Raw genomic sequence first — 27,322 nt, 5'->3', positions numbered from 1 at the left:
GCAACGTGCTCAAGGCGCGAAGGCGTGCACACTGTGAGGACTTTTGTACCCGTGTGTGTGTGTGGCAAAATTTGTGCATAGCTATCAACATTCAGAGTGCATGGATGTGGGCGCTCACTTAGTGCAAGGAATGAGTGTACTCTGAAGGTGCAAGACATTAGTCTGATCTGAGACGATGAGACATTCGGCATGGGAATGCTACCATGCTATGGTGATATTCTGCATGGTTGCAAGGCTCCTACATCACACCTCATGTTTGTGTTGTGCATAATACTAATATGCCAGCTTTAGGCCTTGTGCAAGGCCTCAATCAGTGTCTGCTACAGTTATGACACAAAATGTTTTGCAGTAATGATGCTCTCCATGAGATGAGTCTCAAGTGCAAAAAATGCAAGCTTCCAAAAGATAGATGTGGTCACCTGGATTGGCTTTATTGGCTGATACACCGTGGTCCCAAAACATCTGCTTTCGGTCCACCAGGTTCGAGCTTGGATACAGGTTTCCTTCTTCAGCTGCTCTTGGCCTGTTGGATTCGAGCTTGGATACAGGTTTTCACTGTGCGACGTCTGCAAAATGCAAAAAAAAAGGCAGGACTAAATTCCAAAATCCCAAAATTCAGCTCATGTCTTTACAAAACATTCTGAGAAAGGGGTAAGTAGGTGCTCTATTATTAATTGATAACAATTCAAAAAGTTTCGATTCTGAACTACAGAAATATGAGGAACTGACGCAAGAATACAGGCTGCTCAGCATCAGTCCATCACAAAATCTAATACCTTAGTCGAACAGATATTTCAAGGGTCTTTGAACCATATCCTATCAATCAGACATTTGAGCACTGCTTGATGGAAAGCTACAATAACTACAGTGAACAGAGCAGTGCAGAACTGGAGATTTAAATGGCCTTTGAGAAATAGAAGTGTGCATTCTAGGATATGGCTTAGCACACTGGGCTAAGGAATAAAACCAAACCTGAAATGAAAGATGCAGTCCTACATATATGATCATAGAAGGAAAACAAAATTGCACACAGAACAGTGCGGAAAATATATCACCATTGCAACTTGTACAAAAACAGTTCATAACACATCTTCAAAAGTGCACGAGTATTACTTGAGCCCAGCAGCGAATTATCGATGGCAATAGCGGGGTACAAGAGCTTACAGTGAGATGATGGAATCTTTCAATGGTGATCGAGAATGCCATGTAGAAGTGGCACAACTCCCCCCAAGTTTACTAAAAGCTTGATTAGGATTCACGACGGCCCCTCAGCCTTCCTTCCAATAAGGTCTTGAGAAATACCCTAACCACCCGAGGCAGTGGAAACAGTGCATAGGGATCAGGTTAACTGATATTCACAAACATGCCTTGACTAACACCTTTACTCCAAGCGGTACTCGAGGCCCTTTCTTTTTTTGAAATAAAGCTCCACTTGAATTGCTCCTCGAGTGCATGAGAAAACAGAGCATCTATAAGTGGCAATGACACTACTACAGGGACACCTCGACTTCCACTTGCAAACATGAGGCATCGCAGCTTTCACACACTGTGCAGATTTCGTTCTACTGCATACCAAGCCTTTCATGAAAGTGGATACAATAAGGATTCACAGACCCACTCTCTGAAGCACTGGCTCCGAGAACCTCAATCTGACTCGAAAATACTGAAACATCGTTTCAAGTACGACCAAGAAAAGCCTCCTAAGTTTCTGCGGCTGACGTTGAGCATAGATAACTATCGTCAGTTGCAGATTTTAATGCTGTAGTTGATCATCGCATTACGCTGCTGTGGTGTAGGCACATTTCAAGTCATCACCAGATACCTTAGCAACATTTCTGAGCACGCCGAGTGCCAAGTCGCAGAAAGCATTTGATGGCTAACAGCAAATGAAGCATGTGCAGTGGTTTCTGTGAACCACTGTGGACAGTGGTGCAATCGTGGGGAATGTCATATTGTAAATAGGAAGACAGCGAGGTACCAGAGGTACAGTTGCGCCATGGAACACCTGTGCTGCACACATCAATGGCTTTCTGATTGCCTCAAATATACCTGTATGTCTAGATGCAGTGCTGAAGGGGGGGGGGGGGGGGGTCAGTTCTGTCTTTTTAGCTGTGGAGAGATATTTGCAGTTGGTGGAAGGCATGGGCTTTTCAAGTGCGCTTAAAGTTATAGCTCCTAGCTTGCTTGGAAACAGAAGCGGCATTTGTTTCTGGAAAGACAAATTTGTTGGCTTGGGTGCATGCGCTATAACACGCTTCTTTGCACCTCACATGTGCTCAACGCTCGCCGCTGAGCCCTCAGAGGGCAAATATGCAACTAGGTCACTAGAGTTCACAGCAGTTCGAGCAGTTCTCAATGCCTAAATCCTGTTCTACATGAGCCATGTCATTGGCAGCGAATGTTGGTAGATGTGAATTGTTTTCAGCCATTTTTCACAGCTGCCTTGTTCATGCAGTCTGCAAAACATATTTTACTAGGCTGTGACTTTTTTTTTAACGTCCAAAAGCGACTCAGGCTATGAGAAATGCTGTAGTGGACTTCAGAAATTTCAACCACCTGGAGTTCTTTAACGTGCACTGATGTCGCACTGCACATGGGCGCCTTGCTTTTAGTCTCCATCGAAAAGCGGCCGCCACAGCCTACTAGCCTGCGACTCTTGAGGCAGCTTGTAGATGCTGTTCACAAGGACTTGACATTAGAAAATGAGCATGTTACATGTAGTGGTAGTGGCATGCACTTTCCGGGCCAAATTTTGGCCTTATGGCCCATTCGGTTGGGGGGACGAGAGCAGAGGCGCCGAGCAGTGCAGAGAAATACAGGAGCACGCCGAGCGACGGTGTAATTGTCCTCCCACGGGAACGCTGTCTGTGTGTCGAGAGCAGCGCGCCACGACCATTGTGACCACACTTCCCTCGCCAGCATTCTCCGCCTGCCCGCAGTAGTAGCAGTTGCAACCCGAGGAGAAGCAAACACTCCGTGTAGAACTGCTTGCTTTGCATGCCTTTGTTCTTACAGCTCGGCGATCTGCCTCCTTTGGCCCTTTCGATGCCAGCAGTGACTCTCAAACCTGAGCAATGCTTTGCAGCCGCCATTTAGAGCATAACCGACTCAAGAAAAGAAAAGAGATGGCGCGGATACAACGCTTTATGTCATGTGACTTCCTCTACACTCGCTTTAGATGAGGGAGCAGCCGGGAGTGCATTCAGGTGCTCTCAGCAAAGGCAAAGATCTCCTCCTCTACCATTGGAAGCCAGTGGTTCTACTCCTGCTCTACCACTGGAGGGCACCCGCTTGTCTGAGAGCACTTTCGAAGTGCTCTCGAAGGCGCCTGCTCTCCCATTCAAATTCGCCATTAGTCTTGTCCCCGTATGCCACTTGTGCTGTCTGGAGTGGAGAAATATTTCTGAAGGGTAAGTCGAGGAAATGCTGAAAAGCATTCAAGAATCTGAACTGAACCTTAAGCAGAGAAAAGACTGTTTTCTCCACTTTATGGAGCTGAGGTAGCGTCGAGTGGAGACATGTTTTTGAATTCGGCCACAAGGGTAAAATTTGAATTAACTATTCCACACGTCAAACACTCATGTCCTAATGTCAAGTCCTCTAAACATTCAGAAGCAAACTCTATATTCACAGGCTAACAGAACATGCTTCCCAGGCTGCATGAAAAGGCAGCTGTGAAAAACAGCTGAAAAAGCTTAATGTTAGGCGAAATGTCGCTGCCGCTGTGATATTGTTCATGTAGAACATGACATATGCATTGAGAAATGCTGTGAAAGTTAGTGAACAAATTTGTTTATTAAGATTTGGTTTGAAGTTGCTGCTACACTTGATCTTTAAGCTTGTAGGGCTCAGGGGAGAGGGAAGGAAATATGCGTGCTTCTTCGCTACATATACACCCAAACCAACAAATTCAACTCGCTGATTTCAGTTTCCAAACAAAGCTGGGAGCCACAATGGTCGCTGCACTTGAAAAGCCATGCCTTCTGCCTAGCGTGAATATCTCTCCACAGAACAAGTGAACCAACCGCTTTGACAGCGCCGTGTGTCCGAAGATGTACATAGTACCCTGATGTGACAAGCAAGCCATTGATGCCTGTAGCACAGATGTTGACATTGTTCACAAGGCTCAATCGCACTACCAGTGGCCCCAGCTTCCTTTATACGTACTTGCTAAAACCAAAAATGGGAAGATGCAAAAATGGGAGGGAGGAGGCAGTGCTGTGTACAAAAGGGGGAGGCAGCTGCTACTTTCAAGCAGTGTTTGATGTGTCCTAACCTAACATCCTAAGCATAAACACATGCAGCAGCAAGCATGCAATGCATGTCTAAAGGTGTGCGTCCGTCGAGATATCTGCAGGCCGCCACCGAGCGTTCTCACTACGTCTCTATAGCCAACGCAAAACTGATCTGCATGCCCACCATCAGTTTTCTCTCGGCCCCATCGAAGCGCTGATGCAAAACCATAACTAGCCCTTTTACACGTAAAGGCTGCATTAGCTGTGCATCGCTGCCTACAAGACACACAGTACACCAACTGTTTTCGCAGCCAGCGACACCTACTCTTGCTCGGCTAAAGCCTGCTTTGATTGATTTCCTGCTTAGCCAATGATGCTAGTGTGGCCTCTGATGGAGATGCTCGAAATTATGCGGCTGCTGATTCCTCAGTGCCGGTTCCGCAAAAGCCATTCTTTGCAGGCAGAAGCCCCTTATCGGAAGATTTAGGGCAGTGATAGTGCAATCAAAGTTTGGTCAAAAATCTGAAGTCTTCTAGGAAATCGGAAGGGTTGGCTGCAGGTATGTACGCAACATGCCTTCTCCACAAGTGTGTCCTTGTCTGTGGAAGCCACCAAGCAGAGCAAACTTGCTATTAGTCCTCAAATTTGTACCATAGGTCAGTAGTAAGTAGGTTCTGAAACACTGCTCATATACAGCGACAACTTAAAATGTGCAGCACCACAGAAGTATGTGATGATCAATTACAGCACTGGAGTTAGTGATAGACCATGATTATGCATACTTGGTGTCAGAAGCTGGGATGTCAGGAAGGATGCCAAAGCCATACCCAGAAAAATAATGTGCCAGAAGTTCCGAGTTAACCAGGGTTGACCTGGGCTGTCACTCAGCCAATGCTTCAGAGAACAGATCTGTGCATACTCACTGTATCCACTTTAGTAAAAAGCTTGTAAACCCGCAGAACAAAGCCCACAGAGAGAGCAAATGATAAGATGTCAAGTGCTTACAAGTTGAGTGCCAGTCTATGAGCCCTCAAGGTCACATAACTGCTAATAAATTAAAAGCAGGCATTCAGGGCTGCGTGGAGTTGAAGGGAATGTATTCTTATGAAGTGAAAATTTCCTGTCACAATACTCAATCTCACATGCTGTCTGCTGCACCTGGCCCATTCGAGATTATAGTAGGTAATTGTGCTCTTAAGTGCCTCTCACCCCTTGAATTGGCCAGGGTGAAAGTAGGAGCACAATGACCTACTTCGACCCTTTGCAAAACTCAATGCGTCACCTATCTTATATAGCAAAATCCTTGTGGGAGAATATTTTTGCACATCCTGGGTGCAGTCACGTGCCACATGGGTGATGTAGCCTATATGTCACATACACATATCTCCTAGATTTTTTTTTACAGAGGCATGCTGCTCAGTCAAAAGACTCAATGCGCGGGAGTGTAGTGCACACCGATTCTGTGCGTTTGCAATTTTTTGTTTTCGTTCTGTTCCTTCCGATAGTTCGGTGGGGCGGCTGGTATGCAATGCGATGCGGGGATTCTGGAGTCGTGAGTCTGCTTTTTCGCAGCATGCCACCGGGATGGTGCGTTTGCTTTCTGCAGTCTTAAAAAATGTGCAAGAGTACTTGCCATGTGCGGGGCTGCATATATATTGAGTACCAGAGTGAGAGTTATTTGCACACACGCACGCCCCTACGTGCCCATACACATGCAGTTTTGTAGTGGCACAAAAAAAAAGTAATTCTGTCAAGACAGAGCATCTTCTAAAGGGCACGTAAACTTTGACGTTTGGATTAAGCAATGGAATTATACAAGATGTTTCACATAAGGTTTGCTTTATGGGGTTTAACACCCCAAAGCGACTCAGGCTTGTATCACATGAGGGGCTTAACTCAAGGTACAAAACCGGCCCATGTGCGGACACAGAAGCAGTCAAACCTTCAATGCTACAAAAAAAAAAAAGCAAGCGTGCATACTGCTCTGTGCTTTGCCGAGGCAGCTCCAAGCCATCACTCACTTGAAACCGTGCTGCCTGCGTTGGCCAGCCTGCCCCCCCCCCCCCCCCACCCTCAATTTATTCATTTTTTCCACACTGCTGAAAAAAAAAAGAAAGCATGCATACTGCTGTGCGCTTAGCTCGCAGAACAGCTAGACTCCACTCCCATTACCTCCACTCCCCCTTCCCACCCACCACTCATTTTAAAGGACGGACAACATCCCAGCACCCTTGCGTCCTTCCCGCACAGACCAGGCAACCCTTTTCTCACTCCCTCCCAGTAGAATGAAAAAAAAAAACCATGCAGGACATGCAGAAGTGACATAGTCACGTCACTTTTGTTTCAACGAGGTTTGGGTTGCTTTGGCCTGAGCAGCAGTATAGGGAGCGCTCAAGATTTGATTGCTTCTGTGCGCAGCGTGTTAGAGCACAGGGCTCGATCGGCCACCTTTTACCTTAAGTTAAACCCGTTGTGTGAAACGATAGTGCCGGAAAATTGTTGGTTCATAAGCTAAGCCACATCTTTTATGAATTTACAGCTTAAGTTCAAACACCAACGTTTATGTGCCCTTAGAAGATGCTCTCAGTCTTGACAGTTATTTCATTTCTGCCACTGCAAAACAGTAAATGTGTGGCGCGCGTGTGTGCAAGTCACTCATGCACTAGCCTTGCATGTTTTCACTACAATGAGGAAAACAAATGCACAATCCCTGCAGCGCACTGTGAAGAAGCAGACTCTTGACTCCGTGTCCTTGCATTGCTCGAATACCAGCAACGCCGCTACACCACCGGAAGAAAAAGAATGAAAGCTAAGCAAAAGATTGCAAACGCACAGAATCGGCGCTCACTCTAAATTCCCTTGCATCATGCCTTTTGACTGAGCAGTGCTTCTCTCTCAAGAAAAAAAAATACAAACTCCACAAGATATGTGTACGTAACATATACCGTAAAAACCCGCGTATAATACGAGTTTTTTTTCCAACTTTCAGCGTTCCAAATTTCCGCCTCGTATTATTTGCGGATCCCAACCAAAATGTCAAAGTTTTGCGAGAAGTTTTGGTTTCGTTGTTGCCGCGTGGCTACGGCTTGGCTTTGTTATCGATGTGCGGCTACGGCTTGGCTTCGTTGCCCTAACGTGGCCGCACCCCGCAGTGGCCACAACGTCGAGGTGTCGTCTCCCGTCTCTTCGTTGTTGGGTCGTCGAGTGCGCACAGCATCAGCGCATGTGCTCTCGTGCAAACCACGGTTCGCGAAAAAGTGCACGCTTTTTTCTTTAAGGGGGGACACGGGTCTTTGGGACCAAAAAATGACCAAAAAACCGATTTTCTGAAAATGGCATTTTTGGAATCTGTGGCTATTAATCTATAAGTTCACCAATTTTCTTCTTCCAGAAGTCAGTATTTTCAGCATAATAACGAATTGAAATCATCGCGCGGGCTGAATTTGCGCAGCAGCAGACGATAAAACGGCACATTTTTCGTTGCGCGCAACTGCCGTTCCGCCGGACCGATCTCGGCCATGTTAGGCTCATTTGAAAGAGCGCTTTCTGGGTTTCAATTTCCCGCCGCTAGCGCTTGTCTGCCCTCAATGGCCACTGAGAAAAATAACCACAAAGAAATACGAAAACGCGGCATCTGATTCGCTGCTGAGCGCACGTGACTGCAACTGAGCCATCCGATTGGCTGATTCTATCGCACGTCGTCTGCATGCGGCGGGCCAGCAGCCGTTGAAAGCGTCCGAGACGCCATTTTGTTTTGAGTCGAGACCGAGGCGAGGCGATGCCCCTCAGTAAATTCCGCTCGCGCCACAAATTCGGCAAAAAGAAGAAGAGTGCGCGCGGCGACAACTTTCGGAACCGTGCTGCGGCACCCGAAAGCTCCGAGGATGTGCAGGAGCCAGCGGCAAGTCAAGAAGTCCCCGCGGACGAAATAGGCCTAGCGAGCTCGGCGGCGCCTACGCCCAGCGGACGCGTCCGCCACGACACGACGATGCTGCAGCCTTCGGACTTGATTGAAAAGAAAAGAAAAGCCGAAGGAATGCTGCAGGAGCTGGGTTCAACCGCAGCGACGAAGAGGAAAGCGGATTTCATCGCCACTTCTGACGCCCGTCTTCTTGACGCGACCGGCGGTTGCCGTGCGGACGATACGACGTTCACTGTTGTGAGTTTGGAGTCGCTGAACGAACTGTTGTCTGCTGTGAAGTGCAAAGTGTGTGGCGGGGATGTCCATATTTCAAAAGGAAATCGTGAATATGGTCTAGCCGTTAAACTCTCTCTCGCGTGCGTGATTTGCGGGGACATTTCATCGGCATGGAGTTCGCCGCGCGTGCAAGGCAGCCAGAAGATAAATCCGTTTGCCGTGAATATCCTTGCTGCACGCGCGATGCAAAGTACCGGACATAGGCAAACGGCGCTGAATGATGTGTTTGCGGCGATGAACATATCTCATCGTGGCCTGCACACGAAAACGTGGCAGGACTACGTAAAGAGTAAGCTGACGCCCGCAGCAACACGCGCAGCCGAAGGAGTGTTGAAAGACAGCGCCCGTTCTGTTCGGCAACTCTATAACGAGTTGAACCTTGACAACCCCGGGAACATTTGTCTCTTTCGATGGTTCATGGATGACCCGGGGTCATTCATCCCACATCGGTGTCGGCGCCGTAGTAGAACTTTTTACTGAACTGGTACTCGACTATGTAGTTTTCAGTAACTTTTGTGCTGGGTGTGAGCGTGGGCCCAAAGAAGGTGACCCGTCCTATGAGGCGTGGAAAGAAAGCCACTTGTGCCAAAAGAACACGGACAAAAAGTCCGGTGAAATGGAAGTTCAGGCCGGACTTGTTTTGTTTGAAAGGTCACTGGAGAAACATGGCCTTAGGTACACGACCATGCTCTCAGACGGCGATAGCCGCACATTTCTTGCATTGCAAGAATCAGCTGTGTACGGCTACATCGAAATCCGCAAAGAAGACTGCACAAACCATGTGCAGAAGCGGATGGGAACGGCCCTACGCAATGCAATTGCCAAGCATAAAGGTGATGCAAAAGAGAGCTTGAGTGGCAAAGGAAAGCTGACAGGCGACCTTGTCACCAAGTTGACATCGTATTACAGCTGGGCCCTGAAGTCCCATGCTGGAGATGTTGGGGCAATGCATAAGGCAGTGATGGCTACCTATCATCACGTAACCTCCAATGATACCGTGTCAAATCACACCCTCTGCCCGACAGGCGCAAACTCGTGGTGCCGCCAGAATGCTGCTGCAGCCAAGGGAGAGCCTGCTCCCAAGCACAGATACAGCTTGCCACCACATGTGTGCAAAGCACTTTTGCCTATTTATGAGCGTTTGGCAGACCCAAAGCTGCTGGAGCGGTGCCAGCAGGGAAAAACCCAGAACAGTAATGAAAGCTTGCACTCCCTAATATGGTCACTCGCACCAAAGGAGCGCCATGCGTCACTGTTCTCCGTTCAAGCAGCTGTTGCGGAGGCTGTTGTCCGCTTCAATGCAGGAAACCTACAAGCATGCTCAAAAATACTGAGTGAGCTAAATATGAACCCTGGCGTCCAGAATATCAGGAGGATGGCTGAGAAGGACAGGCGCCGAACAGCCGAATCAGTACGCAAGCGTGCCTCTGCGGAAAACATGCATCGGGCACTGAAAAAGCGGCATTCTAGTCAGCCCAAGCAGTCAGATTACATGCCTGGTGCATATTAGCTGTCTGCAAGTGTAAATATGTATATATCTTTTTGAAATTTTGAATAAATTGTGCCTAGTTTGTTTTTTCCCATTTTCTCAAAACTCAAATTTTGGACACTTGGCTGGTTTAGTTCGTCGATATCTCTGCATCTAGGACAGATAGAGATGTAATTCCTTTTTCTAAATAAAGCTGAAGGTGCAGTGAATGCAATGATCGAAGCAGAATTCTTTATTCAAGCTTCAAAAATTTTTTATTTTGCCAAGTTAATTGAAGCATGATAGGCACGTCTTGAAGGCCAACTTTCAAAGTGCAGCAAAATTGCTAATAAAGGTAAAATGGAAAAACTGCTTTGATCATTGCACTCTTTGGTCATTGTACTGTACTGCCATGCATTAAAAATGATGTTTTATAGAGGCATTTTTTTTGCGCGGAAGTACTAATTAAATGGATAATTAATACTATTATCTCGGGAATTAACTGACATAGAGAAAAACAAGTTACATTTTTGAAACCAGCATAAAAATCTGAACAAAAGGGTATGATTTTATCAGGATTGGCTTTAAAATAATGAAAATAGCTCTAAGACCAGTGTCCCCCCTTAAGTGAACGAGCAAGATGCCAGGGTCTCGGAAACAGTACTCAGCTGCTTTTAAGAGAAAGGTGATTTTAGTTGCTGAAAACATCGGCAACAGTGCGGCCGGGAGGCAGTTTGGCGTCACCGAGGGAAGCATTCGCTGATGGCGACGACAGAAAGAAGCCCTTTTCGCGTGCAAGGGAATGCGAAGAAGCTTTCGCGGGCCATAGAATGGCGCATTCCCGGAAATTGAACTCGCTCTGACGGAGTTCGTACGAGAACAGCGAGCATCGCATCTAGCTGTGAGCGTAGAGCTTATGCAGGCAAAAGCTAGGGAGCTTGCAAGGGAAAAGGGAATTCCGAGCTCCGCCTTCAAAGCAAGCAAGCACTGGATACATCGCTATATGTGCCGTGCTGGATTCTCGCTACGCCGGCGAACCTCGATTTCACAAAAGCTGCCCGAATCCTTCGAAGAGCTGCTGGTGGCTTTTCAGCGCCACGTGATTTCTTTGCGAAAGACCAAAAACTTTCAGCTGGGGCAAATAGGCAATGCTGACCAGACGCCGGTTTACCTGGACATGCCATCGCCCCTCACCGTCCATGAGAAGGGCTCTAAACAAGTTTGTATCCGGTCTACTGGAAACGAGAAGACGCGGGTTACAGTCATGCTATCGTGCACGGCAGACGGCCGCAAGCTCCCGCCCTATGTCATCTTCAAGCGCAAGACAATGCCGAAAGGTGAGGAGCTGCCGAAGAATGTCATCGTGAGATGCCATGAAAAAGGTTGGATGAACGAGGATCTTGTCCTCGACTGGGTGAAGTCAGTGTGGTGCAAACGGCCCGGTGCACTGTTGTCCTTTCCATCCATCCTCGTGCTGGACGCGTTTCGTTGCCATTTGGCCGACTCGGTGAAGAGGCTGCTAAGCGACTGCCGCACAGAACTTGTTGTGATTCCGGGTGGGATGACCTCACAACTTCAGCCTCTCGACGTTTGTGTCAACAAACCCTTCAAGGACGCAGTCAAGCGATGCTACGCGGAATGGATGCGGTCAGGTGAGCCTGCAGTGACGCCGGCCGGGCGGCTGAAGCGAGCATCGCCAGCCACGCTGTGCAAATGGATTGTGGACGCGTGGGCAAGCATCCCAGAGGAGCTTGTGCGCCGTTCGTTTAAGAAGTGCGGCATCTCAAACGCCCTCGATGGCACAGAAGATGAGTACCTGTGGGATGATTTGTCCGACAAAGAAATTTCCGAGGAAAGCGCTGCTGAAGATGAAAGTGATTGAAGTGTGAGGTCCGATTTCAATAAATGTCTTGTTTTTTCTCTCGTATTATATGCGGTAAAAACTTTTCTTTCCCATTTCGCGTCTCCAGAATTTCACCTCGTATTATATTCAGGTTCGTATTATACGCGGGTTTTTACGGTAGGCTATGTCACTGATGTATCACGTGATTGTGCACTGAAGACATGCAAAAATATCCTCCCAATTCCCTTTGGGGCAGAAGTTGGGTGCAATGCTGAATATTTCTGTATCAAAGCTCATGTTATGCACGAATCTGACGAGGAGCATGCCTTCACTATTGAAAACCAGAAGGGGCGGAAGTGGCTGGGGGGGGGGTTATGAATTTTGTTACTGAGTGGAGCAGGTAATGGATGTGGTCATTGTCACAAGAAATGTCTCCTGGCAGCCGCCTATTTCTGCCCCCAAAACAGGTTTGGCCGTCACAGTGAAGAAGTATGCGCTGAGCAGAGAAGCATTGCAGAAATATTCTGCCAGAAAAACCCCATACTTCATTCATGGTCTATGATTACATATTGCATAGTATTATCAATAACACTCCCCTCTTTTTTCTTTTCACTTTACATACAAATTATATTAGCACTCAGTTTAGCTACCAGAAAAGTGCAGGGAGGCCTTTTAGAGAGGAAATTTGTCGGAGCTGATTTATAAGAAAGCAGCCATCAACAGGTCTAGTTGAAGACAGGAAGACCAGAAAAATAACCCTCCAGAAAGGTCTTCAAGGAGGTCCAATTTGAGAAAACTTTATTAACAGCAGTTTTGCATAAATGTTGTGTGAAATTTGAGAAAACCAAAGACAGACATGCTGAAAAAAAAAGAAAAATTAAATAGGGACAAGAGAGGTGGCAACTGCAAAAAAGAGCCGCCTGTAACCATGGTCTGGACGCATGCCAGGCTGTCACTTTGGGTTCATATTATTAGGCTCATGTTCTCTTCGATTGTTCCCTCTGAAGTGCACTTTTAGTTTTCATGTAGGCTCGCTTTTAGAGAAAAACCATGCAATTTTTTTAAAGAATTTTAAGAAGCAAATAATTTCAGGAGTTCCAAAGCTCCTTGAAATAGTTCCTGAAAACCAAGGGTACTCAATGATATCAAAGGCCTGTGTAAACCACACTCCATGATCATCATATTGAAGGGAACGGCTTACCAGCCCAGCCTCTGGGGCCTGTGCCCAATAAAGTATGGATGCATCATGTAGAACTTATGAAATCAGCTGGTAATGACATCTGTTTCAAAACTTCTGGCTTTTCCTATCTTAAAGTAAGCTCGCATTTTCAGTAAGTAGCACTTTAGTGGATAGAATGCAGTAATTTATAATAAAAGACAGCTTTAGCTTGTCCTCAATGTCCTTTTATTACCCTAAAGCTGAACATGAGCTATGAGAGACATCATGAAGGAGGGCTCTGGGTTAATTTCCAGAGCCCTCTTCCACAAAAGTTCTTCAAGCTATGCAGTGGCACCAAATGTGGGCAAATTTGCATTTTGCCTCTATCAACAGGCCACAGGCACCATTCCACTCCACGTTCTCAAACTCAACAATCAAATGTCATAGCCAATAAGCAACGGCAGCAAGCAAAGAAAACACTAAAGAAACCTAAATGTCAAAATAAATACGAGGGGTCACAAATGCAGTAATGGATTAGGCAAATAAAAAACTACACATGCTGAAAAATGTCTTCAGTACTTACATCAATGTCCTGCTTCTTGCCCACCACAGCACAGCACAATTCCGGCAAAGGGTATAGAGCTTGAAGGTGCCATTGCTTACGAAGCCACATGGAACTTGCTGCAAGGTAAAAAGTACCATGACCCAACAAATTAGTGAAAACGTAATATAGTGCAACACGTATATGCAGAAGCTTTGTGAGCAAGAAATAAAGGCACAGAGTAGGAACCCCACAATACTGTTTTTTTTTCTTGAAATGATGCACGACATGCTGGTGCAGGTCACTTCATGAAATTTGCCTCTGCCTGCTAAATAATCTTAAATTATTATTTCTTTAATTCAAAATTTCACTTTGGGATTCAATAAGTTGAAGGGCAATTGCCTACAATGCCAGAGAAGAAACAATGTTGACATCACCCGAGACATACCAACAGTGAAATAAAATAACTCCTTTCACTCCATCTCGTCGCCAGCCTGGCAAAAGAGCAAGTCAGGCATCACAGTGCCCCTAGTTACAAATAAAAAAGCATTTACTTTACTTTAACTGCAAGTGCATTTTAACAGCCTATCCATAATCCACCGATTCCCACTAGGTTCGAGATCAGACAAGCCCTCCCTTTCTTTATGCTTTACATCGAGCGAGTACCTTAATTCATACTGCAGGGCCTAATACATGCCTGCAACTACAATACTACTTTTCTAAGAGATGTGGAACTTCATTAAAATTCATTTTATGACCGAAGTAGCAAAGATTGTATTTTATCTTGAAAGAAGCAGCAAGAAAAAACAAGGGTACGAAAGGAGACAATACGGGCACTAACTTACAACTAATGTTTATTGAAGCACACATGAAATATATAAAGTCGAGCAACAACACAAACCACTCAATCACTGATAAGCAAAAAGCAAGACATGAATCACTAAAATTTAAGAACAGTTCCCTATCTAGATAAGCCAACTCACTGCATGGTAACACGATGGATGGCTCACTAACACATTCATTACCTAGTTGTAAAATGTGTCTAGCTTCAATGATTTCCCAGCTGATTTGCAATGGATGACAGCCAGAATGTGTGCAGCAGAAAGATACTGAAAGCAACCAGTGCATTCTTTACAATGCACAGCCACGTTGACCTCTACCTATATCTACTCAAATGGAACCGTTCGGAAGTTTTAGTGATTCACGTTTTGCTGTCTGCTTATTGGTGATTGAGCGGTTTGTGGTGTTGCTTGGCAATATATATTTCTTATCTGCATCAATAAACTTTAGTTGCGAGTTAGCATCTGCTTGCTTCTTTTCACGTCCTTGTTTTTTCGTGCTGCTACTTTCAAGATGACACCTTACCAACTCACCCAAATTGCCATCCTTATGATTGTATTTTAGTCAGTGAAATTTTACTTCATGTGACACTAATCAACACACATGACCACATTTCATGGAACTTAAAGCCAATCAATGAGAGCCTCATCATAAAGCATGAAAGTTGGCTCAGATATGCAGCTCTCCATGCCAACACAGCTTGCACAGACATGATTTTTTGTGGTAAACAAAACACTGGGCTGCTGCAAGGGTGGTACAGAGCAAGTAGAAGGTGCTCTGACATTGAGAAGAAATGTGGCATTGAATCTTGTTGCACATGGGGACAATGTTTTGGGGCTATGCAGCCGAGTCTAGGTACGGAAGGAAAGGAGAAAAGTTTCTGTCCCCTTGCTGTGAAGAGTGGTTTGCTCACTATTTGGGCTAGGAGTGTACTGGGTTGAAGTGAAGGGAGGAAGTTGGAGACTTAATGCAAGGTCACTAGGGCTGAAGTAACCCACTCTACATGGCAAGGGGAAAGAGGTATGTCGCCTCCTCCTTCCTGCCTAACTTCAGCTGCATAGCCACAGTTATCCCCGAGTATAGTGATGTGCTACCGTGATCAAGACTCGTAGAACTGAAAACTGAAAGTAACAAAGGGGTACGGCATGATTAAAATATCTATGGCGTCACAGGTGAATAGCACGCTGCACTCCAGGGTTGCCGACGACATATTTACTTATCTTATATTTAAAAAAAAAACAGTAGTTAGTGAACCATAAATATAATACTTCTGCTATTGCGAGGATTCCTCAGCTATGTAAACTGCATGAAGAAAGTGAAACTAGCAATAGCTTGCCCTGACGACTCACCAGGCACCCACTCGTGAAAGAAAAGTGGAGCAAAATGTCATCTGCAATCACCACATTCATCATGAAGGTATTGCAGACACTAAGCATAGTTCCCCATTATAGCTTTTCTGATATCATATCCAAGCCATCTATAAAGCTACCTAACTTGTCACATGAACATTTCAACAGATGACTTTTCAATGGTCATGACTGACCAAATTCTCATGAAAAAGAAACGTTTATGACCAAATCAGCACTTTTATCAGAGTTCACTGCATGGGAGTGAGTTCGTCAACTGCTAGTGTTTCAGAAAAAGGGGTCATCAAACTGCAAGTAACCTGAGTTGAGTTGCAAACAACGAAATTTCGGAGAGTGGTGAGGGGCAGACTTTGTGGCATTATGAAGGTCATCTACTAACGCTAACAGTAGGCAGCCTTGATTTGATGATAGGGTTCAACATGCCAACGAAACTTAGACAATGAGGGTCAGCAATAGTAGGCAGCTCTGGATAATTTTGACTATCTACACTTCGTCAATGTGCACTGACACTGTACAGCACATGGGGACTTGGCGTTTTGCTACCACCAAAATGTAACCACCCCGGCTTGGACCGAGCCCACGTCACCCAGCTCACTAGTCAAATGCACTAAACACTGAAGCCACCACAGTAGGGTGTAGGCAGCCTTGAAGAGGGTTACATTTGCAGGCATGTTTTGTACAAGCCAAGCTTATATAAGCTGGGTATGGCCAAGCTGCGGCTAATGAGTAGCACGAGGCTCCTTGCAAAGTGCAGATCAAGACAGCTTGGCACCTGTCCACCACCCACCATTTGCAGTATTTCTGCCTCTACAGCCAGCTTCTCTGTTCTTTCTCCTTTAAGTTCCAAATCACCTATTGTTTAGAATTCTTTTGAACAATGAAACAATGTGCCACCCTTATGGACACACATCTAACAGAGCTGCTCACGACTGTAACCATGCTCATCTGAGAATTTCAATATGCTTGCTTTACAAATGGGGCAGTAAAGGTATATTAACAGTCGTGGCATGAGTTCTTCACTGTGACCACCAGCTTTGTTAAATGAAAAAAAAAAAAGTCATTCTTATCATTTACTTTGCTTTTTGTAAAACGTTGCCTTTTTAGTCAAGAGTTCTCATTAAAGGTATGGCAGCAGTTGCTGTAGGCCCATAGCTAAAGAGCTGTCTGACATATGCCCGCATTGTACTAGCTTGCTTGTACATGGAACTGAGCCTTAGCAGGCTTCGCTGTGATGCAGAGATGTTTGCCCATGCTAACATCTTGGCATTTCCATAATGGCGCAGATCAGTGTCTTCACTCTACTTGTGCTATGAGCATTCCTGTCACTAGCACATATTGAAAGTAAAAGGGATGACAGCAGGCAGTGCGACATATGCCAGCAGAGACATGTTCACCTGATTTTCCTCTGCACATACAGTGAATTACAATCCCAGAAGTGAAGTGGTCTGCCTGCTCCGCAAAAGAACACCTGCATCCAGTACAGATTGTGTCTTGACTGCGTTTGGAACTTATGCCAGCGCAAGTAGGTGGTGCCCATGAACTGACAGAAGAATTGCCTGTTATTCTGTGTGCTAGCCCGTGCTTCGTCTACACGTGCCAGCTGTTTTTAAACCTGTAATAGGTCTGCATTTCTCCCGCTGCTTCTTGGGATGGTATTGACATCAACAGTTTATGCCATTCTTTCGTATAGCCAAGTGCGGGCAGAGTTCTGGAATGGCTTTAAGTTCATGAATAGCACATAAAGATGGTTCCCGCACAAAGTCTTCTAGCCACACTCCAAGCTGAGGTCTTTAAAAAAGATTACTGCATAATACTGCTGCTCTTAGACTTGCTGTCCTCAATAGTAAGCACTAGTTCACGACAGCAATCTGCATTCATAACAGCGGCAAGTAATGATCATCTATTATGGAGCACAGAGGGCACAGTCAGCACAGCAGAGCATGCTACTGGAAATGGAAGGTGCAGCTGAACAAATACTCAAGCAAACTTCTAGCCGGTTCTGTTGATTTCGGCAGAGCAATCCACTGCTCCAGGGACCAATCTTGGCTCAGCAATCGCTCCCCATCTGCATTGGGAAGATGGGACCAGTGTTCCGGATCTGCATTTGGAATACAGTTACTCCAAAAAGAGCAGAAAACAATGTTCTGTAAGTCACTAAACCCTGTGATTGGAATTGACCCTTAGTAAAGTCTTGTCATCTATCACCTCGATCTGCTCATAATTTAAGTAGCATTATAAAAGTCTGCGATTCTGCAGGAACCTCTGATCTCACACAAAGAATTCAGTGCTCATAGCAGGCACAACGCGCATCTAGAGATGCCAGGTAATGTAACTTGTAAGAAATGTTATGCTAACTCTTCTTTAACAACTAAGAGAGCAAACAGTATTTCTGTCATCGAACCTTCTTTTAAACACTATTTCACGGCAATGGCAAAAGGCATTTTGAGTCAACTGGAGGTCTAACCTAGTACAGTGGCGATGAACGAGCCCCTGAGCCTGCCATGTGCCAAGGCGTAAATGCGCTTCACTGCAATGTACAAGTAAACAAGCGGAAGGCTGGAAGCTTGAACAATCTGTTTCCAGTAAACAGTGACGTTTGGGTGGTTAAGTTGGAATACCAAGCAAGCACTTTGCCCATAGCTTCATCTACTAGATTTCCTCTCAAAGGTATAACCAGCAAACAATGTCTGCAACTTAAGCCAGGAGTACAATCACAGCATGTTCTGAATGTTCTGAAGACTTCGATCATCACATTGACTTTTTAATCATGCCAGTCACCTCAACATCAAATCAAAGCAATATATGTGGCAGCTTATGGAACCCTCGCACATACAAAACACACCGAGAAATGCAAGCCAGTCAGTCTAAAGGCAGCCTATCATCAGCATATTGTTCATGGCCTTCACAGTGCCACCAAGTTTGCTCCCCAACTCGGGTTACACAAAATGTGGCGGCTCTTTAAACGAAATAGGAGCAGTGCACCAAGAAAGGCAAAAGTTCGTCCCTAGCTCCCATTATGTCAACTGAAGAATGTGCAGAGTCGGACCAGAAATATGGATTTCTGAAAATATGTATTCTGTATAGAAATATGAGTGATATCTAGGAATCTAGGAAGATAGTGGTACCAGTGCAGTAAGCAGTCTGCCCCTTCGAACTTCCAAACCTTTTATCATGCCAAAACATGCTCACCCGATCAATTATGAATTGCGAAAGGCTACGCTCTAAAGTGGAAACACTTCCATGCAAAAAAGTAAAAAGAAGCCAAATGCAGAATGTGATGTGACTGTTCAAACAATGTCTGGAAGTGCATGTGGCAACCAAGCAATTCATAAATGTGGTAGCCATTCGTAATCTAGATCCAGACACAACACTAATTCCATGTCAAAATCTACCGTTGCTTCTACAAAACATTCATAAATTTAAACAAAAACACCACAACTGAATGATACTTTAAGAAGCAAAGGCTTGTTTTGCTTGGAGTTCTGCACGCACTCTTCATTTTGAAACCTGCATGAATTTCATATGCCCACATCTGTGATGAATCAGTGGTATACTGAGTGCGGAAAAACTGCACACATTTTGATTCACATTTCATATCGAGAAGGTGCCAATGGGGCACCTCAGCCCTAAGTCAATTTTTTTTTCGCTTCATTTGTAAATAATTAAACAAGAAAATCAATACTATTGGCACTGTTGAATGCATAATTACCTTTACACCTTACTGACATTTCTGGACTGAAGGTCTGAGTTTGGTGTCTGTCATTTATATGCGCTTAGTAGTTTTTGGGGATTACTTCAGTCACGACCAAAGTATGAAAAAGAAAATGTCAAGCCCAATACAGGTGAAAAAGTTCGAAATAGCTCAAAACTTTTTTTTTTCCCTTCTACTACCCAAGGCTCGACAATGGAGTTTAAGTACGGTTGCTGCTGAATCATACTGCCGTCGCATGTTCGCCGGCTCCATATCTCGTAATCCGCAATATTTATGGAACAAGAATAATGACCTAGCCCTGTTGTAACGCAGGTAGGTTTTACCGCTTATTCAATCCATGTACTTGCAACTTCACAAGCACCGGATCTTCAACTGCAGCGCAACATAAGGCCCGGGTCGAGGCACTTGGAACCGGCCCATTCTAAATTCTTGCCGAAGGCTGAATTGCAGTGGGCGCCAGCATCGTGCACCCCGCAATGGTCTTACGAGTGATGATTTGTACGGCATATTCTACTCTGACCGTGCAGCCCCTGGCACTAACTGTCTCTTCCAAGACACTGCAAACGCATTCACCGTTCCCTCGTCAGAAGCAAACTACCGTATGTTATAATGACATGCGCGTCTTGATGTTTACGAACTAGCGCTGTGTTGGCATGCATCATCAGTTCTGCGCAAAGTTTTCAGGAAAATGTACAGAAAAGATGGAAATTAACTTACTTCCGAGATGTCAAATGTATGCCGGGTGGTGGCCGCAATCCAATAGTCCCGTCGTCAGCGTAGTGTTAGCAGTGAGATCGCACAAAGGAAACGCACTACCTGCCGGGCACGCGAGCACACTTTTTGCACAGGTATGTACACAACGTGACCACGCTTCTGCACATCGCACGAGCTATTTTGTTGCGCTCTGTGCCTCGTATATCTCGAAAGAATGAAGCCGCCAGCAGCAAGCAAGGCCCCCAGCAGCCCACAAGAGAAAAAGGCGCGACGCCACCAACTCATAATGGCTACGGCTAGCACTTCGATCCGCTTCGGCTGCCTCGTATGGTTTCGACTTGTTTCGGTTTCGGAAGTCGCTGACTTAACGACTTTGCTCTTTGCTGCTCGCCGAACAGTGGCAAGCACGATGTCGGGCGTCTACGCGCTAATGCTGCATGTTTGTCGTGTATGCGCACCTGTAGTTTGTACATTCAGAAATGTAACTGTGCTAGCGAGAGACCACCGTGAGTTTCGCTTCTTTTCTCGCGATGCTGGACAAACTAACTGCGTGCTTTGCTTGTCATGGACGTTAGGTTGACCGCGGTCTGTGGTTCGGCGAATCGGAGTTTTGGCCCAAATTCATTGCCAAGTTCCTTGCGAAAACTCCTGTTCATAAACAGTTACAGTGGCAATTGTTTGTTTGTTATTATTGGAAGACTATACGGCGGTTTACAGATCAAGTGATTTGTTTGGAAACAGAAGATGCTGAATTGTGCTCGCTCATAAAGAACAGTGAGCGAGCCCAATTCGGCTCGCCCGCTGTTCCTTTATGGGCGCCACATCTATGGCTGTCAGCTCACAACTGGTCTCCTGAGAGCGATCATTTCTTGTGTGATATGTGCCTCACTACTTCAGTGTTTAACTCTTGAATGGTGACGATATTTTTTAATGCTTGTATCTTATAGCAAAAGCAAGGACAGTTGGGTGAAAGCCTGAACTCTCAGTCAGGAACGATATGCGATATGCAAAAATAGCTTACCAGTCAAGCTTCAAGTGAAGGCAGTGTGGGGTGTTTGCACGCTCTTTACTTCAATTAAGAAACTGACCATACAAATATTTCAACTTATCTCTGTGGCCTACAGCATACAGTAAAGAAGCTAAAGCAACCAAGCTGCTCTTTCCATGCAGCATAATGATTATGCACTGCTGGTGGAAACTGCACAACATATATTCATGGAGTTGCATGTGTAGCTTTCCTCAATGCATCTCGCGTGACGCAGCCTACAGTGACACTGAAAAATATGCCATCTAAAAGACATTTCCTTGCAATATGATGATTCAGCATATATGTGTATAGTGTGCATAGCTTCAAGATGCAACACATACTGTTGGTATCACCTCTCATAAAGTACTAGCATTTGTGTATCTCTTCATTAGTCTAAGATCACCGATCCAATCCTTTCTTTTTTTCTTTTTATTTGACAATGAGACGGACAACATTTGCAAGTGTCATTACGCAGCTTCAATTCAGAGTAGTGCAGTTCAGCAAATGTTTGCTATAGTCTCAGGAAACTTAAAAATGGTGTATATAGATGTAGATGTGCAAGTCAAAACTCAAAAGGCTGTAGGAGCTGTTTTGCTCAGCCTATCCTTGTGCTGCAAAAGAGAGTCAGGCTGGTTGGTTATAATGAGTCGATTGAGTGAACAGTGCTCCAAGATAGTAAGGGAGATAAAGAAGAAGAATTGTTGTCATCTTCTCTCCCATCCCATCTGTTAATGCTGTTCAGTCATTTGAGAATTGTCTTTCTGTGGTCTTTAAAAGTGAATATGAGCTCGTGAAGTTCAGTACTGGAGTTGGCTTTCACATTTCTGCTATCACACTTACTTTTCCTTCTACAGATGAAACTCCAAGCCAGTTCTTCATACACACTTGTGATGCCTGATGGTGGTAATAGTGTGCAGTTATAGTATGTTGTCTCCATTCATGTGCAAAACACAATGTAAGGGAGATTTTGATCGCCAGTTTGACCGTCATCTACTTGGCAGGCAACACATCAATGTTGAGCACACAGCCTTTGTCGTGCATCTATGGCTGCATCCAACTTTCAGAAACGAATGGTTGAAAGAGACGCAAATGATGCTATTAGATCTAGTTCAAGTATCTCGCATTTGACACTGTTTTACAGTGCGCTCGATATGTCGAGTAGTTGTTGCTCAGCGTGCATGTTGTCATATAAAGATTTCTGCATAATAAAAGGAAGCAAGCACTTTTCTACTAATGTTGAAAATGTGCTGCAAGCCAAGACGAAAATTGTGAAATATGAAAAAGTGTACCTGTCGCAAATAATCATGAAGTAATCATTAGATGAAAGCTCTAACTTTGACCTCTTTCATATTGGAAGGGCCTACACAGTCTCAACGACTAATCTTTTAGCATGCAACATGTACATGGCCACATAGTTTGCATGCTCTCTTAGAGCATCTGTTCACGCACTGGCTTCATGTGCTTCTACAAGCTCGCACAAATACGTGACCAGCTCATTCTTATTCAATCTTGCACAGTGGCTGTGCACGCTTCTGTGAGGTCGCTCATGGGCTCATTCAAACTCACAAGAACTTGTACAATCTCATGCGTTCCTGCACAGTGGCTCTACGTGCTCTCATAAATCCACGTTTAATCTCCCAAGAACTCACATATTCTTATACATTCTCATTCACCCTCACACTTTCTTGTACAGCTCACGTACAGTTTTTTCAGTAGGCTTGACATACAGTCGTGAGCAGCATTGTGTAGAGCGCGCCGACGGTGCTCTGCAGAGCAACTCAGCGCCATCTAACCTTAGGCTCTGTGTTAGAGTTATGCGTCCCGTGCGCATGTGCGGCCAAAATAAACCAGTGCCTGCTCGTGGGTTCTCGGCCTCATTTCGATTCAGTGATTGCGCTTCATGCCGTCAAGCACGCGCTTAATGATACGTAACAGCGGCCTGAAAACCAACGCGTTTCGAGGAATCACGAAGCAGCTAAGCAAGGGCAATGTGATATCGGGTTATCGCTCGGTTCAAAAGCAACTGCAAGTGATAGCTGATGATCGCGCGTTTCAAACACCATAGCAAATAGTGCGAGAATTGGACCTAGTTGGCTGTTTGGTGTCTCTTTTCGTCCTGTTCGCATACGGTTCTTTAACGTGTGCTGTGCGATGTCAGCGCATGTTAAAGATCCCCAGGTGGTCGAAATTACTCCGCGGCCCTCCACTACGGCTCTCCTTTCTCTCTTTCCACTTTCACTCTCAACTTGATCCTCTCTTCCCTTACGGCGCGGTTCAGGTGCCCACAGGGCAAGTGTGACATATACTGCGCCTTTCCTTTCATGTGAACCAATTATCTATCTATAAGGTTACGACCACGCACCATGCGTTGCAGGCGTCTCGTATGATGGCGTGCGTTTGGGCCGGGTTATGAGCTATAAGGGACACATCATTTGGCATCCCTACAAATATAGGAACTTGAATTCCTCCACAATAAAATACAGGGGCGATGAGTGGTGCGTATGCTGGAACGCGCATTTATCCGCTCTCAGCGCTTGCCTGGCCGTCTCGTTACACTCGAGAAACACGGCGTCATCGCGACGCTCTGGCGACCATCACCTCACAAATTAGGGTCCTCGATGCGGAGAGCGGGCGCGCATTGAGGCACCATATCACAAATGCAGGCAATGCAACCCTAGCGGCAAGAAAGGTACTCGCAAGGCAAGGGCTGGATGAGGAAGTGATGAGCAGGCATCCTTCTGATTTGCCGCGCATGCGCACGGGACGCATAGCTCGTACCCAGAGCCTAACGTTAGATGTCGCTGACTTGCTCCGCAGACCCCCGTTCCCCCGTCGGCGCGCTCTAGACAAGGCTGCTCACGACTGTACCAGCCATTGTAAGTCTGGAAGACCTAGCTTCCAGATGCCGATCTAGATCATCTTCTGAGCTCTTTAGATGGTGATCATTTAACAAGGAGAAACAGCTTGAAGAAGCGATAAGCTACACTCCCATCCCTCCTAACTCCCTAATTACCCCAACATCGGCCCAGAGTCATCCCTTCAATAAAATAAAGGCTTAATTAATTTATTATCTTTGTTTCTTTTTCTTGTCAGCTGCCGCAGCTCGCTCAGTTTTCTACGCTGCATGCTCAGTTCTTTTTGAAGATCTTTTAATTTTTACGATCATCTTGCCTGTGGAATTTCTCTGCAGTTCTTATGATGTCTCCTCTCATTAGCTCTGAGTCGGAAGCACCATGCAGAATTTCGCTTCATTGACAGACTTCAGAAGAGCGGCAATAAACGTTCAATTCACATGATATGAGAACTTTTTGCGCAACATATCATTGCCGTGACAATCAACCGCTCAATGAAAAAAGTCTTCTCAAGAAGCAAAATTCCTCGCCCTCATGGCTCGTCTATTTCCTCGTCGCGAAAACACTCAAATTTCCTTCGAATTGCTAGTATGCGAAGAACACAAAATGATCCAAATCAAAATCCGCTTTGCGCTATGTACACTGATAAGCTCTTGGAATCTTGCAAGATCTCTTCCGGCATTGCTGTCGAAACACACGGGGCAGCGCGATTATTAGGGGGCTTTTCCTTCGATATACAATGTCCTTTGCGTTCGAAATATGTGCCAGCAAGAAAATAAAGAGCCTCGCTACACGAACTATTACGATAGTACTTGAATATAGTTCCTTTTCTAAATGCAGATCACAAATTGCTCACTTCGAAGTAAGTTATATCTCTTATGTGCAGAGCGTGTGCCCACATTTTAATCTCGAGGTAGTCTATCAGTGACACGAGCAAATGACAGAATGAGGCTTCCAATTTGTTTCAAAGATTTCGTTGCCCACGGTGCAAAGCATGCAGCCCAGCATGAAGAGGCCTTATGTAAAAAAAATTATAGCAGAAAGCTTGATAGCGCCTTTAACGCAGTCTCTTCATTCCGCCAATTTTAGGTATTAAAGGCTGGTACGTAGTTGGCCAAGCGTAGGTCTATTTGTTTTTGATTTTAGGATAAACACGCAGCATCTTCTCGCTGCACACCCTACGTTTACAGTGAACGGCATAGAATTGGAGGCACACATGTCGGCGGCTTGAATCCCTGTCACAAATTGGACTGAAACTGGAAAAGAAGGTGGATGCTAAATAAGAAGCGAAAAATTGCATGGCAGCACGCTGAACGCTGCGCAATGAGCGGCTATGTCACATTTTTTTCGAAATGACTTGCGCCTCATGATTTCGCATAATAGAAAGAAATGAAACCGAAGAGCAGAACGTTACTAGAACGCTGGTTCTGGCGAGCAAGTCGACAACGCTGTCACAGTTGTTTCACGGCATTAAATTGCGCATCACACAAAAGCGTTCACTGAGGTAATGCATGGCTTCGAAACTAAAACTGTCATAATGTAGTCATAACTGCAATGCAGCCGTGTAGAGTGCAACGGCAGCACGTAACAGCTACGTGTATGCCGGGCGCTCCAGGCTTCCGCGCTGCGTGTAGCAGACGACGCGCCCGGCAAGGAGCAAGAGTCAACTGCAGCGCCGCTAGTTCACCGCTAGTGTCCGCCACCGGGGACACTTCTCCGGGTGGAAAATAGTGGAAAATAGACCTTTGTATTTGGCCTTCCTGGACATAAACGGGGCGTACGACAACGTAAACAGGGAACTCCTGTGGGACATATTAAAAGAAGGTATCGGTTATGAGATAATAGGGGGTATTCACAGTATTCACTGACGCTCTGTGCGCGGTGCATTGTGGGTAATGGAGGCGCAGTCGACCATTTTTGTGTCCACGGAACGAACAGGGTGAACGTACGTATTAATTAAGTGCTGTCGTGCGGTTCTACAAGCAGCGGCATCCGCAGCTATATGTTGTTTATTCAGCTATCGTAGACTGTAATAGACACGTGCACAGTGTAAACAACTGAAGCTGAAGAGCTGCGTGAACGACCACGGCATTTTGGAAGTACACACGAAAAACTCCACTCGAACGAGACACCTCACCGAGATGCGACGTCACGTATGGCTGGCACGGCTCAACCGCACAAGTATAATGAAATATGAGAAATGTATGTCAAAATTGGCTGGACTGGAATCTTCCGGACGTGCCCTAGCAGCCAGCTCTTGTCACTATCCGTGCACGACTGTTCTTCATGCACTCGGAAGACACATTCCCGGTAAAAGAGCAGCGCGGCAATGTATCGCCTCCAGTCATGCGCATGCATGCACCGCGCCGCCAACACCTCCTCGTCGTGTTTTGCTGCAATAAAATCCTTCAAAGAGGGCTCGCTAAACCTTGTTTGCCGTACTTGTCTCATTCGATAAGTCGGATGTTCGCATCGTCTGTGTCGGCTGCTAATCAAAGCAGACCGCGTGCAGATTCGGCGAAGGAGCGTAGGCGGGCAGAGTTGTTTTGCAGAAGGTTTGAAGAACTTTATAAACTTATTTATCTCTAATAACAAATCAAGTTTAGCTTGGCCAAAACTGCGCTGTATTTCAAGAGTTTTGATGCAAAAAGTTATTTCGAGCCCACAAGGCAATGAGGTGGCGCCACCGGTGTCATCGCTGTGGCCTGTGGCAGCGGTTTCTCTTGCTTCCTTACCGCCACAGACGATGCAAACATCCGACTTCTTCTGATCGATTGAGGCAAGTACACCAAACAAGTTTTGTATAAAAGATACTGACTACCAAACGCCATTTCTATGCAGAATATCAGCTACAAAAACTCAGCGGTTTAGTTGGTATAAACGTTAGACGGCACGCACATAATTGCACAAAGAGCGAGTTCCTCTGCTTCAACCGCGGCTCTTGACCCAGCCGCTTGTAACGTAGTTGCGTTCTTCGAGTGGTCAGTAGGCTTGCGATTGGTTTCTTGTGACGAAGCTTGTCCGTAGGACAAGGAATTCGTGAGTGTCGCACATATTTATGCGTGGGCACAGGCCGACGCTTACCGTGCAGTGGCGCATATCGGCTGCACACGGGTCGATACCAAAGTTATGTTTCGTACAGGTCTCTGTCCGCATCGCGCACACTTTGCCGATAAATCGAACTGTCACTCAAAATACCGATTGAGTTTTCATAACAACGGTGCTGGCATGAGGCACAGTGACAGAACAAACGGACACGCACGAACAGCTAAGCTAACCGCCGCCCCGTACTAGTACTAGTCAGAACAGGACGCAAAGATGGCGTTGGCTGCATACTGACGTCAGCTGTGACGTCACATGAATACC

At 45.7% G+C, this 27,322-nt stretch overlaps 1 long non-coding RNA gene across 2 annotated transcripts; it reads right to left on the bottom strand.

The window, feature by feature from the left end:
- Nucleotides 1-197: 197 nt before the first annotated feature.
- On the bottom strand, nt 198-20,338 carry LOC146206122 (uncharacterized). 2 transcript variants are annotated; one of them, XR_014704350.1, is made up of 3 exons: nt 20,081-20,338; nt 13,487-17,769; nt 198-566 (listed from the first exon to the last, which is right to left on the bottom strand). It is a non-coding gene; the product is annotated as an uncharacterized LOC146206122 (long non-coding RNA). The 2 variants fall into 2 exon arrangements; XR_014704349.1 differs by having other exon boundaries at nt 13,487-17,749.
- Nucleotides 20,339-27,322: the final 6,984 nt, after the last annotated feature.

The sequence above is a fragment of the Amblyomma maculatum genome, chromosome 1, assembly GCF_055883805.1.
Source record: "Amblyomma maculatum isolate TAMU_Amacu chromosome 1, ASM5588380v1, whole genome shotgun sequence".
NCBI lineage: Eukaryota > Metazoa > Arthropoda > Arachnida > Ixodida > Ixodidae > Amblyomma > Amblyomma maculatum.
The sequence above is the reverse complement of the archived record's forward strand: the minus strand, read 5'-3'. Positions and strand labels throughout refer to the sequence as shown.